This window comes from Oncorhynchus masou, chromosome 24 (genome assembly GCF_036934945.1).
Source record: "Oncorhynchus masou masou isolate Uvic2021 chromosome 24, UVic_Omas_1.1, whole genome shotgun sequence".
Classification (NCBI taxonomy): Eukaryota; Metazoa; Chordata; class Actinopteri; order Salmoniformes; family Salmonidae; genus Oncorhynchus; species Oncorhynchus masou.
This window is the reverse complement of record NC_088235.1, coordinates 96,546,256-96,558,599: the sequence shown is the minus strand read 5'-3', so window position 1 is coordinate 96,558,599 and position 12,344 is coordinate 96,546,256. Positions and strand designations below refer to the sequence as shown.

General features: G+C 44.0%; 1 non-coding gene across 1 annotated transcript; it reads left to right on the top strand.

Annotated features, from left to right (window-relative positions):
- Positions 1-8,462: 8,462 nt before the first annotated feature.
- On the top strand, positions 8,463-8,589 carry LOC135513422 (small nucleolar RNA ACA64). Its single transcript, XR_010451542.1, has one exon. It is a non-coding gene; the product is annotated as a small nucleolar RNA ACA64 (small nucleolar RNA).
- Positions 8,590-12,344: the final 3,755 nt, after the last annotated feature.

Below are 12,344 nucleotides of genomic sequence, written 5' to 3'. Positions count from 1 at the left end.
GGCCTACAGCAGCACCTAGATCTTCTGCACAGATTCTGTCAGACCTGGGCCCTGACAGTAAATCTCAGTAAGACAAAAATAATGGTGTTCCACCTAGACACCGTTGCCCTAGAGCACACAAAAAACGATACATACATCAGCGCCACAGATATCTTCCACAAAGCTGTGAACGATCTGAGAGATAAGGCAAGAAGGGCCTTCTATGCCATCAAAAGGAACATAAAATTCGACATACCAATTAGGAACTGGCTGAAAATACTTGAATCAGTTACACAACCCATTACCCTTCATGGTTGTGAGTTATGGGGGCCGCTCACCAACCAAGAATTCACAAAATGGGACAAACACCAAATTGAGACTCTGCATGCAGAATTCTGCAAAAATATCCTCCATGTACAAAGTAAAACACCAAATAATGCACGCAGAGCGGAATTAGCCCGAGACCGGCTAAATATCAACATCCAGAAAAGAGCTGTTCAATTCTACAACAAACCTAAAAGGAAGAGATTCGCAAACCTTCCACAATAAAGCCATCACCTACAGAGAAATTAACATTGAGACAAAATGAGGTGGAAACTGAGCTGCACTTCCTAACCTCCTGTCAAATGTATGACCATATTAGCGACACATATTTCCCTCAGATTACACAGACCCACACAAAGAATTCGAAAACGAATCCAATTTCGATAAACTCCCATATCTATTGGGTGAAATAGCTGTTGCCACAAGAAAAGTGCAACCAGGTAAGAACGAACACCATTGTAAATACAATTTATTTTCTCTTTGGTAATGTAACTATGTGCACATCATTACAACACTGTATATAAACATATTTGAAATGCCTTTATTCTTTTGGAACTTTTGTGAGTGTCATGTTTACTGTTCATTTTTTACAGTTTATTTCACTTTTGATTATTATCTATTTCACTTGCTTTGGCAATGTACAATATGTTTCCCATGCCAATAAAGCCCCTTGAATTGAAATTGAAATTGAGAGAGAGAAGTCAGTCCATACCGTAGCACCAACTCTAGACTCTACTGACCTGTCCTGCTCTACAATGTATGGCTGGAGGCAGGACAGAGTCGATTTGAGACTGGAGCAGGAAGTCACATTCATGGAGCACGAACACACAGACACGTTGATTTGAGACTGGAGCAGGAAGTCACATTCATGGAGCACGAACACACAGACACGTTGATTTGAGACTGGAGCAGGAAGTCACATTCATGGAGCACGAACACACAGACACGTTGATTTGAGACTGGAGCAGGAAGTCACATTCATGGAGCACGAACACACAGACACGTTGATTTGAGACTGGAGCAGGAAGTCACATTCATGGAGCACGAACACACAGACACGTTGATTTGAGACTGGAGCAGGAAGTCACATTCATGGAGCACGAACACACAGACACGTTGATTTGAGACTGGAGCAGGAAGTCACATTCATGGAGCACGAACACACAGACACGTTGATTTGAGACTGGAGCAGGAAGTCACATTCATGGAGCACGAACACACAGACACGTTGATTTGAGACTGGAGCAGGAAGTCACATTCATGGAGCACGAACACACAGACACGTTGATTTGAGATTGGAGCAGGAAGTCACATTCATGGAGCACGAACACACAGACACGTTGATTTGAGATTGGACCAGGAAGTCACATTCATGGAGCACGAACACACAGACACGTTGATTTGAGACTGGAGCAGGAAGTCACATTCATGGAGCACGAACACACAGACACGTTGATTTGAGACTGGAGCAAGAAGTCACATTCATGGAGCACGAACACACAGACACGTTGATTTGCTACTCATTCATAATCCAATCATTTTCCTTTGAATATTTTACCACATCTCCCATCACTCCTCATCTGAATTTCTGACAATTACAGTGCTGAAGTTGTATATTTGAAGTTATGCTACTCTGCCTTTGCAACATTGTATTAACACCCAACCCACAACATTAGCTCCAAGCCAGCACTGGAGTAAGACAAGGCTCTATTTTAACAAACCTAATGAAATGGTAAATCGAAGCCCAGTCGGTAGCTGCTATAGGTTCAGGGGTGTGTCAGAAAAAAGAAATCTAACATTATCAGTGTACTTGCTAGCGTTGGCGTGATAGGGCTTGGATCAGAGGGTGAGGGCTAGGGCCATTCTCCCCAGAAATGTCCAGGAACTTGCAGGTGCCTTGGTGAAAGAGTGGTGTAACATTGCACAGCAAGAACTGTCAAATCTGGTGCAGTCCATGAGGAGGAGATGCACTGCAGTACTTAATGCAGCTGGTGGCCACACCAGATACTGACTGTAACTTTTGATTTTGACCCCCCCCTCTTTGTTTAGGGACACATTATTCAATTTGTTAGTCACATGTCTGTGGAACTTGTTCAGTTTATGTCTCAGTTGTTGAATCTTGTTATGTTCATACAAATATTTACACGGAAAATAAACGCAGTTCACAGTGAGAAGGCATTTATTTTTTTGCTGACTTTATTAAAACAACGCAGACTATGGAGGGTTTTACGCACTTCCAAACTTTTCACAGTAGCTGGACAAGGTTCCAATATAAATAGAAAGGGAGAATGTCAACTCATGGTTATACTGCTCCCAAATATGCCTGTTTTATGAACATGATTGGAACCATTTTACAGATCAGATCACATTTACACATCTCCAGAAGTTAAATTGCAAACGCGCCACGGACGTTGTCACAATAAAACCGGAAAGGTGAATCATTCTAATAAGTGTGGTTGTAATAAAATGTAATGGCACACAAGTTAGAACAAGATCTCATTTACAACTGCAACCTGGCCAAGATAGAGCAAAGCAGTGCGACACAAACAACACAGAGTTACTTATACACATGGGATAAACAAACGTACAGTCAATAACACAATAGAAAAGTCTATATACAGTGTGTGCAAATGTAGTAAGATTAGGTAGGTAAGGCAATAAATAGGCCATAGTGGCAAAATAATTACAATTTAGCAATTAAACACTGGAGTGATAGATGTGGAGAAGATGAATGTGGAAGTAGGGTTACTGGGGTCCAAAGGAGAAAAATAATTTAAAATAACAACATGGGGATGAGGTAGTTGGGTGGGCTATTTACAGATGGGGCTATGTACAGGTGCAATGATCAGTAAGATGCTCTGACAGCTGATGCTTAAAGTTAGTGAGGGAGATATTAGTCACCAGCTTCAGTGATTTTTGCAATTCGTTCCAGTCATTGGCCTTCATTAAGATGAGTGGAGGCTATGCTTGATTTTTAACCAAATAAAACGAAATGGGGAAAAAAGGTTTTTTGTTTCTCAATACGTATGCAGGCACTAAAAGCACATTAGGCTACTCTTGTTCAATGTGTATATGGGCAGTGTGCATTATGGCTGGACAGCTTTTGGTTGGTCTAAAATATCAACATCAGCGCTGCCTGATTAGCACTTTGGGTCATGTTTTTAAGGACACACCTCAGATATTTCCCCCCTCTCATCTGAGTACAAGCAAGCTGATATAAGGTGGGTAAATTCCCAAATCTGACGTTCGGGCTGGAAACGTTTTTACACCAGTTTTTACATAATGAAATTGCAAACTAACTTGCCTTAGTTGCACAAGGCAATCTGGTAAACTCATTATGACATAATTCTGTGTATAGAGTAACAACAGCTGCCTACCAGTTAAGTACATTTTACATTTTAGTCATTTAGCAGACTCTCTTATCCAGAGCGACTTACAGTAGTGACTGCATACATTTTCATGTGTTTTTTTCATACTGGTCCCCCATGGGAATCAAACCCACAACCTTGGTGTTGCAAGCACCAAGTAGTGATGATCATGATCATTAATATGTCTGTTTATACTCAGAAAAGCTGCGCAAATATACAGATATTGTACTGTATGTGCATACAGTATCCTAGCCATTTACACTGTTCTGTTCCTGAAAGGATGCAGGGAGTACATTTGGATTTAACACTGACAGGTTGACAGCCTACTATTGCTTCTGCTGAATTGGAGGTTGGTGTGTGTGTGTGTGTGTATACTGTGAATGGTCATGTATGCATCTCTGTGTTGCTATTTTTGTATGTCAGACACATGCACACACTATGCACACACACTCTTCCTCAATCAAATATAAATGCTCAGAGAAACATTTACACAGGTTTATATTCAGGACAGGAGGAAATTATCAATAATCAGGCTGTGGAAATGTCAGGATCAATCAGCTAGTCCCTGATGAGCAGAACATTCCCTATGGCAAGGGAGGGAGGGGGAGGGAGGGAGGGAGGGAGGGAGGGAGGGAGGGAGGGAGGGAGGGAGGGAGGGAGGGAGGGAGGGAGGGAGGGAAAGACAGAGACAGAGACAGAGACAGAGACAGAGACAGAGACAGAGACAGAGTGAGATTGTAATCACTTCACCAGCACAATGAGTTTGTTCAGTGAGTCATTGGTAGCAGAGTCTACTTTCTAAAAAAAACTCTGCTGCCCTCTATAGGTACAGCTCTTAGCTCTTAACCAAACTATTTAATGTAATTAGAATGTATAGTGGAAAAATTGCAAGATTATGTTATATTACTCTTATTGCATCAAATGGTTGTTTTATGTAACAGAATAGAGTATTCATAGCTATTGTGTGTGTGTTCTACTGAGGATGGGCCTCTGGGAGATAACACTGACAGGAGATTTACGATGTCCTTTGGGTGATAAAACCCAAAGAGCATTCCAGAGCATGAGTTAATGTTTCTGTTCAATATGGGGCCGGACACTGGTCTCTACACAATGAAAACTGTTGACACAGCAGATACTGTCTGCTATGTATTATAGGTATCGTTCATACAAATCTTAACCTTGTGACCCATTCTATATATCTGTTGTTCGTCATGTAGGATGAAAGGGGTATATCTTGGCTATAAAATAGCTTTGTACTTTTGTCTCGGGGGTCTCAACGAATCATCTGAGCCATGACCAGCCATTATCGTAGAGCACTCAATCGATTCACTTTATATGTGTTAGTTGGCTTGACCTTCTTCCTTATTAATAAGTGATTAAAGATTTAGATTAATGGAAGCAAGTCCCTGCAGCAATGTTCCAACGTCTAGTGGAAAGCCTTCCCAGAAGACTGGAGGCTGTTATAAGCAAGCAAAGGGGAACCAACTCCATGTTAATACCCAGGATTTTGGAATGAGATGTTTGACAAGCAGGTGTCCATATACTTTTGGTCATGTAGTGTATCAGAAAGGTGGGGATATGACCCAACAATGTCCCCAGTATGACGTGTGTTTAAGAGTTAGTATTGCCAAATCTTAAACTCCATTATGTTTGCTTGGCACCAAAGTACCCCCAGCTTCTGTCCTCCAAGCCTCATCCTTCTCTCAGCCAACCCAACTGTTTAAACACATACCCCTAGTGTGTGTGCATTTGTGTGTTTGTGAGTGTGTGTGCCACTGTGTGTGTGTGTGTGTGGATGTGTGCGTTTGGAGCGTGCGAGTCTGTGTGTGTTCTGGCCCAGAGTCAGCCCTTGATTAGCCCACTGTAGGGTTGCAGGGAGAGAGACCATGTGTGGTTTGATAATGACGGAATACTTAGACCCTTCAACCACCATCAGGCCAGAAAAATACACCTGGATTCCTGCGATCATGGGGTATTTAACGACCATCATCTATGTAATGATGACAGGCCATTGATGATGTCTGAACAGGCATAGACTATCTAACTGTGGGGGTCAAAGGCAGTATGTGAGCTCGTTCATAAGACACTTTCTCTCTGTGGCTCACTGTTGCTACATGACTCTTTCTGTCAAGGTGGACTCCAACAACTCCCTTTCAGATAAAGGCTGGAAGGCTTTGACCTGAGCATTTTGGGTTTTCTTGAACAAGAATAACGTGGGATGAATGATCTTTTTTGTCCTATCCCTACTTTCCCTTATCCCTCTTTCCTCTCTGAGAGTTCCACTAGAGCAACTACCAATACCAAGCCACTCCACATGAAGGAGAGGGGGTCTGTTGGGTTGAATATGGGAGAGAAGGGGAGGTAAAGAGTTTGATGGGACTAGAGAGGGGTGGAGGAGAACCTTCTCTCCCCCCCATTCAGAGCCATTTATTTGGCTGACTGGACTTGCCTGTGCCTCTTTCAGGAATCTGCAGCAGACATGAATGAGTAATGTGTCTTTGATGAGTCAATCTGTATACACACACCATTCAGACACACTCAACAAGCCATGTACACTGTGAAGCCCACATTGAACTGAAAACACTCCTCATATACACACTGAAATGCGTATTGAGCTCCTCAAACAGACAAAGAGAGCCTGGAAACATCTGAATTAATCTCTAAATAAACTCTGGATAAGTAGAGAATAAGATAGACTATTCTCTTACAAAGGGCAGCATCTCTGTGTATTCGAGGAGAGATAAGCAGAGTAAAGCTACTATGTGAACATTCACTCCACATGGCAGAATCACTCATTGAAAATATATTTCTCATCCACCCCTCTCCCCTCTACAGTACATGTCTCTCTCTCTCTCTCTCTCTCTCTCTCTCCTCCTCCTTCTTTCCCTCTCTCCCTCTTTTGCTGTTTCCTTTTCCCACTCTCTCTCTCTACTTCTGCCTCTCTCTCTTTCTCTCTCTCCATCTCTCTCTCCCTCATTCTCTGTCCTGTCAATGTTGATTCTGCTCAAACTGTCTTTGCTTGTGTCCCTGGTTCCTCTAGAGGGGTGCAGCTGCACAGCGATAGAACGGGGGAAGGGGTGTGGGAAACATAATTTATATTTTTTTGTTTAACTATTTAAAACCTGTATTGTAGAATTGGTGTTGAGGTTCACTTATACTAGTTTTTGGGGCTCTGGTCTTACATGGTTCCAGCAATATTATGTGGATGTTGTGTAACTATTTCAGGGTTGAAGTTGGTTTGGAGCTGGTTTGAACTTCCCTGTGGTTACAGTGTAACCAGGAACATTGTGTTAGTAGAGGCCTTATCAGCATGTCCCATGACCCTCCCCCCCTCATCTTTGTTTCTTCTACAAACACTGACACCATACGCTGGTGTCTGTCTGCTACCTTCAACTGATATAAGCAAACAGTATTTTATTGTGGTGGCAGCATTATGTTATGAGTATACTTGTCACTGGCAAGGACTTGAGAGTTTGTCAGGATCAAAATAAATGTAAATGTAGCAAAGCACAGGTCCAAAAGTTACAGGAAACCCTGCCTCTGTCTTCTGAAAATCTAACACTGGAACAGAGTTGGACAATTACACAAATTGCCAAAGTCACACCAGAATGGCTTTCCAGGAGGTGTTGAGTGTTCCGGAATGATCCAGTCTCAATGCTGACCTAAATTTGCTTCAAGATCAGAGACAAGGTTGCAACTCTATATTAGGAAGGTGTTCCTAATGTTTAGTATATTCAGTGTATGTTGCCCGAAGAGCTGTGCAAAGATGGTAGAATCTTATTCAAAAGGATTCACAGCTGTAATGGCTAACACAAGTGCTTCCACCATGTCCTAACTCTGGGGTGGGAAGACATACGCAATCAAGACATCTTGGTTTTTTACTTGTAATTAAGAACATTTTCACTTAGAAAATGTACAGTAGCTTTTGTAGATCAGTAGGAAAAACATCACATTTAATTAATGTTTTGATTTCATTTTAAGGCAGCAAAATGTGAAAACTGTACAAAGGGTGTGTTATCCTGAGAAAAGACTTCTCTAAGTCTGGCCTCTGACCTCAGAGAGAACTTTCACCTCGTTCAGAACTACTTCAAGCTACATGTGTTTGTGTTTATATCCTCGATAAGACTGAATTAATAAATGTAATGTAATATAATATCAAATATGGTATAAAATCACTGACACGTACCCCATGCCTTCCTGCTCTAACCTCTGACCCTTACCCACAGGTGTGTCTGCGTCATCTCGGGGCCCAGGTGTGTGGGCTGTTTGTGGATGTGGAGGTGGAGGGCGTTCAGTTTGACCTCTGTCTAGATGCTCTGCTGCCCCTTATCGAGAAACATTTACTCTTTTATAAATCAAACTTTTAAGTTGTCAAAATATTTTAAAAGGTATGCTTCCAAAATCATTATCAAAGCATGATGTAGGTATTTATCTTTTCATTACAATCTTATTTAACCTGTGCTAACAGCTGCTCTATATCTGTCTCTGTGTCATTGAGGAGGAGCAGGATGATAAGGCAGCAGACAAACAGCTGTTCAGCTTCCTGACCCTGGTCTTCAAACTCACCAAGGACTGTAGCCTCCTGGAGCTCAGCAAGCCTCAGGACACTCTCACTAACATCCTGGTTAAGACACTACAACAGTACCTAGAACCTGGTCCCAGATCTGTTTGTGCTGTCTTGCCATCTGTTTGTGCTGTCTTGTAGTTGCGACCATAGGAATTGTCACGACAGCACTAACAGCTCAGGGACCCAGCTTTACTACCTCTGGATATCATATCTGTGACGTGGGCCCAGTCGGAAAATCACCTCAGATATCTCAGTTGTCTGGAGAGAGACAACTGGGCCTACAGTACTGTGGTACGTTACGTTTATTGCCTGCTCTGTACAGCAGTGTGATTAAACTCATGTCCCACAATTGTTCACCTCTTTGCACGTTTCTCAACTCTTGTTCTTTTGGTCGATGATGATGGCTATGTAGAACTATAGATCTACATCAATTCAGCGATTAGTTAATTGATTTCTCAAATAAATAGTTTACTCTCTGTACTGCTTGCTTATTTCCCTCCACCAGTTCATGTTGAGACCAACTTGTGCTTCCCCTACTGTTGGGTGTGGCTCACTGCCTCTCAGCTGTTTGGTCAGCTGTTTGCTGACTACCGGCCGGACCAGCTATCAGCCCACTGGAGGGAGGACACCACAGAGGAGGGCAGTGCCAATAACACCACAGAGGAGGGCAGTGCCAACAACACCACAGAGGAGGGCAGTGCCAACAACACCACAGAGGAGGGCAGTGCCAACAACACCACAGAGGAGGGCAGTGCCAACAACACCACAGAGGAGGGCAGTGCCAACAACACCACAGCCTGTTGCTCCTACATTCCTTTCTACCAGCCTGGACACGAATGTGACACACCACTTCACATGGTGTAATCAAGATAGGTTTATCAATTACTTTTTCTGTTCTCCCTATCTCCCCTGTCCCTCAGATGAGACTGCCTGTCCTGTCCTTTCATCATCAGCTCCAGTCTAAATACCTAGACATGTCCACAGGGGAATAGGTAAAGACTGTGCTGTTACTCTGATCATGATGTAAACAGGCAAACAATTTTGGTCCGGGTGTCAAACATCAGGGTCATATTCATTTGTCACGAATGGAAGAAAATAGACTGGAAAAGGAGGGACAAACCAAACTTGTCCAATATGAAACACTTGTTTTTGTTTTACTTTATCTTATACTGCAGTGTGCCCTCATCAATACAACTGAGTCAGTAAAACAACAAGGACTAAGGCACACTTCATATAATTAATAAAAATGCCTTATTTTAAACGAATACAGGAAAAAAATACATACAAAATATAGTTTTAAATAAATGTTTGGGGATACATGTGAAATGTAAAAAACTGTCCAAATAATTATATATAATACATTTGAAATACATTCCAGCATATATTACAGAATTACTGTGCCTTCAGAAAGTACTCAGACCCCTTGACTTTTTCCACATTTTGTTACGTTACAGTCTTATTCCAATTCTTGTTTGTTTTTTAAATCGTAAATCCTCACCACACACAATACCCCATAATGACAAAGTGTCATTAAAGAACACCAATAAAATGAAGAGACTTGCTTGGACCAAGAAACACAAGCAATGCACATTAGACCGATGGAAGCATGGAGGAAGAGGTATGATGGTGCTTTGCTGGTGACACTGTCTGTGATTTCCTTCGAATTCAAGGCACACTTAACCAACATGGCTACCACAGCATTCTGTAGCGATACGCCATTTCATCTGGTTTGCACATAGTGGGACTATAATTTGTTTGTCAATTGGATAATGACCTACCGCCACAATCACTCAACCTCAACCCAATTGAGAAGGTTTGGGATGAGTTGGACTTCAGAGTGAAGGAAAAGCAGCCAACTAGTCCTCAGCATATGTGGGAACACCTTCAAGACTGTTGGAAAAGAATTCCAGGTGAAGCTGGTTGCGAGAATGCCCAGAGTTTGCAAAGCTGTCATCTAGGCAATGGATTGAATAATTTTTGAAGAATCTAAAAATATATATATATATATATATATATTGATTTGTTAAACACTTTTTTGGTTACTACATGATTCCATATGTGTTATTTCATAGTTTTGATGTCTTTCATCAAGAGGCACATGCACATCCTTCTACAGCAGAGTGCATCATTTAAAGAGGTCACCATGGAGATGACTCTGGCCCAGCTTGGCTCTCCAATCAATCAATTCAAACAGGGACAATGACCTGTGTGCCCAACAGGAGAGGATGGCCACATCACTAAAGGGAGTGAAAGAGAGGGCCTCCACCATCTTCACCCTGCTCCAGAGGAGAGATATCCACCCTGCCACCATCCAGGGGGTAAATGCCAGCCTCTCCCGGGGCTGTGTGCTATGGCCCAAAGTACACCTGGCCCACCATCCCAGCCTCAGCCTGGACTGCCTTTACGACAATGTACACCTATACAAAGAGGCAGTCCCAACCTTCGCCAGGACGTTAAAGGATGTTCTGGGTGGCCAGACCACCTCATCCCACAGGAGCAGCAGACCAGCCACCAACTCCCTGAGACAAATCAGATACCTGCATCCGGGGGTGCCTCACAGAGACTGGAGAACAGCCAGCAACACTGTCCCCCATAACACCCTCCACCTCTTCTCTCGCAGGAACTGCATGCAGATACATGGAGCATTGCCCAAACCATAAGCAGTCAAAGAGACCCCATGCAGTGTTTGGAACATCGCCGGCCACACCACCCTCTTCAATTCCTCCAATAACCTCCCTCCCATGCTACCAAACCAGGCCTGCCTCAGCACAGCTCTACCAGACCAGGCCCATCACAGCCCAGCTCAACCAGATCCGGCCCATCACAGCCCAGCTCAACCAGACCCGGCCCATCACAGCCCAGCTCAACCAGACCCGGCCCATCACAGCACAGCTCAACCAGACCCGGCCCATCACAGCATAGCACAACCAGACCCGGCCCATCACAGCATAGCACAACCAGACCCAGCCCATCACAGCCCAGCTCAACCAGACCCGGCCCATCATAGCACAGCTCAACCAGACCCGGCCCATCACAGCACAGCTCAACCAGACCCGGCCCATCACAGCATAGCACAACCAGACCCGGCCCATCACAGCATAGCACAACCAGACCCGGCCCATCACAGCCCAGCTCAACCAGACCCGGCCCATCACAGCACAGCTCAACCAGACCCGGCCCATCACAGCATAGCACAACCAGACCCGGTCCATCACAGCACAGCACAACCAGACTCTGCCCATCACAGCACAGCACAACCAGACTCGGCCCATCACAGCACAGCTCTACCAGACTCGGCCCATCACAGCACAGCTCTACCAGACTTGGCCCATCACAGCACAGCTCTACCAGACTTGGCCCATCACAGCACAGCTCTACCAGACCAGGCCCACCTCAACTCAGCCCAGCTCTACACAGCACCGACCACTACCCTAGGGCCTGGCAGAACACTGTTGAGGGTAGGGAACCACATGGCTCTCCAGATATTTCTAAACTGCCACCCTCCTTAATTCCTTACAACCTCCCTCCTAGGCTAGTTTTGGTTACCCTCCATACTCCCATCCCCGGGACAGGCCGTACACTCCTGCCCCCCATGGCAGCCCCAACCGTGCAACAGGAGCCACACCAAGGCTGTGCATACTCAGAATGGAACATTGGCAGCCACTCCGATCCCCTGCAGCAACTCCACTCCTTTGGCGGGAGCTTCATCAGGGTGGACTGAGCTCTGCCAACACTGCTCTCCCAGTTCCAACACCAGCCCCTGCATGCAGCGACTGGAGGGAGGTCTGTCAAATGCTCAGTCTGCTCTGCTGTCATGTGGTTGGCCAGAGACCTTGGCAAAGTCTCGTCTCACTCAACAAATAGCTGCAGACGATCCTGTGCCTGTTAGCTCTTATGGGAATGATCTGATTTTAAATCTCGTAGGGGGCTTTGGATAATTAACCTAAATGTGCAAAATATTATTTAAAAAATGGACACAATTGACATTTGGGTACAGGAAACATGGTTAAATGGTATTAAGTATCTGATAAAGACATTGAAGTAAATTATTATAATGTAGATGTGACAGATTACAGAAAGGGGGAGAAGTGGTCATATATGTCAAA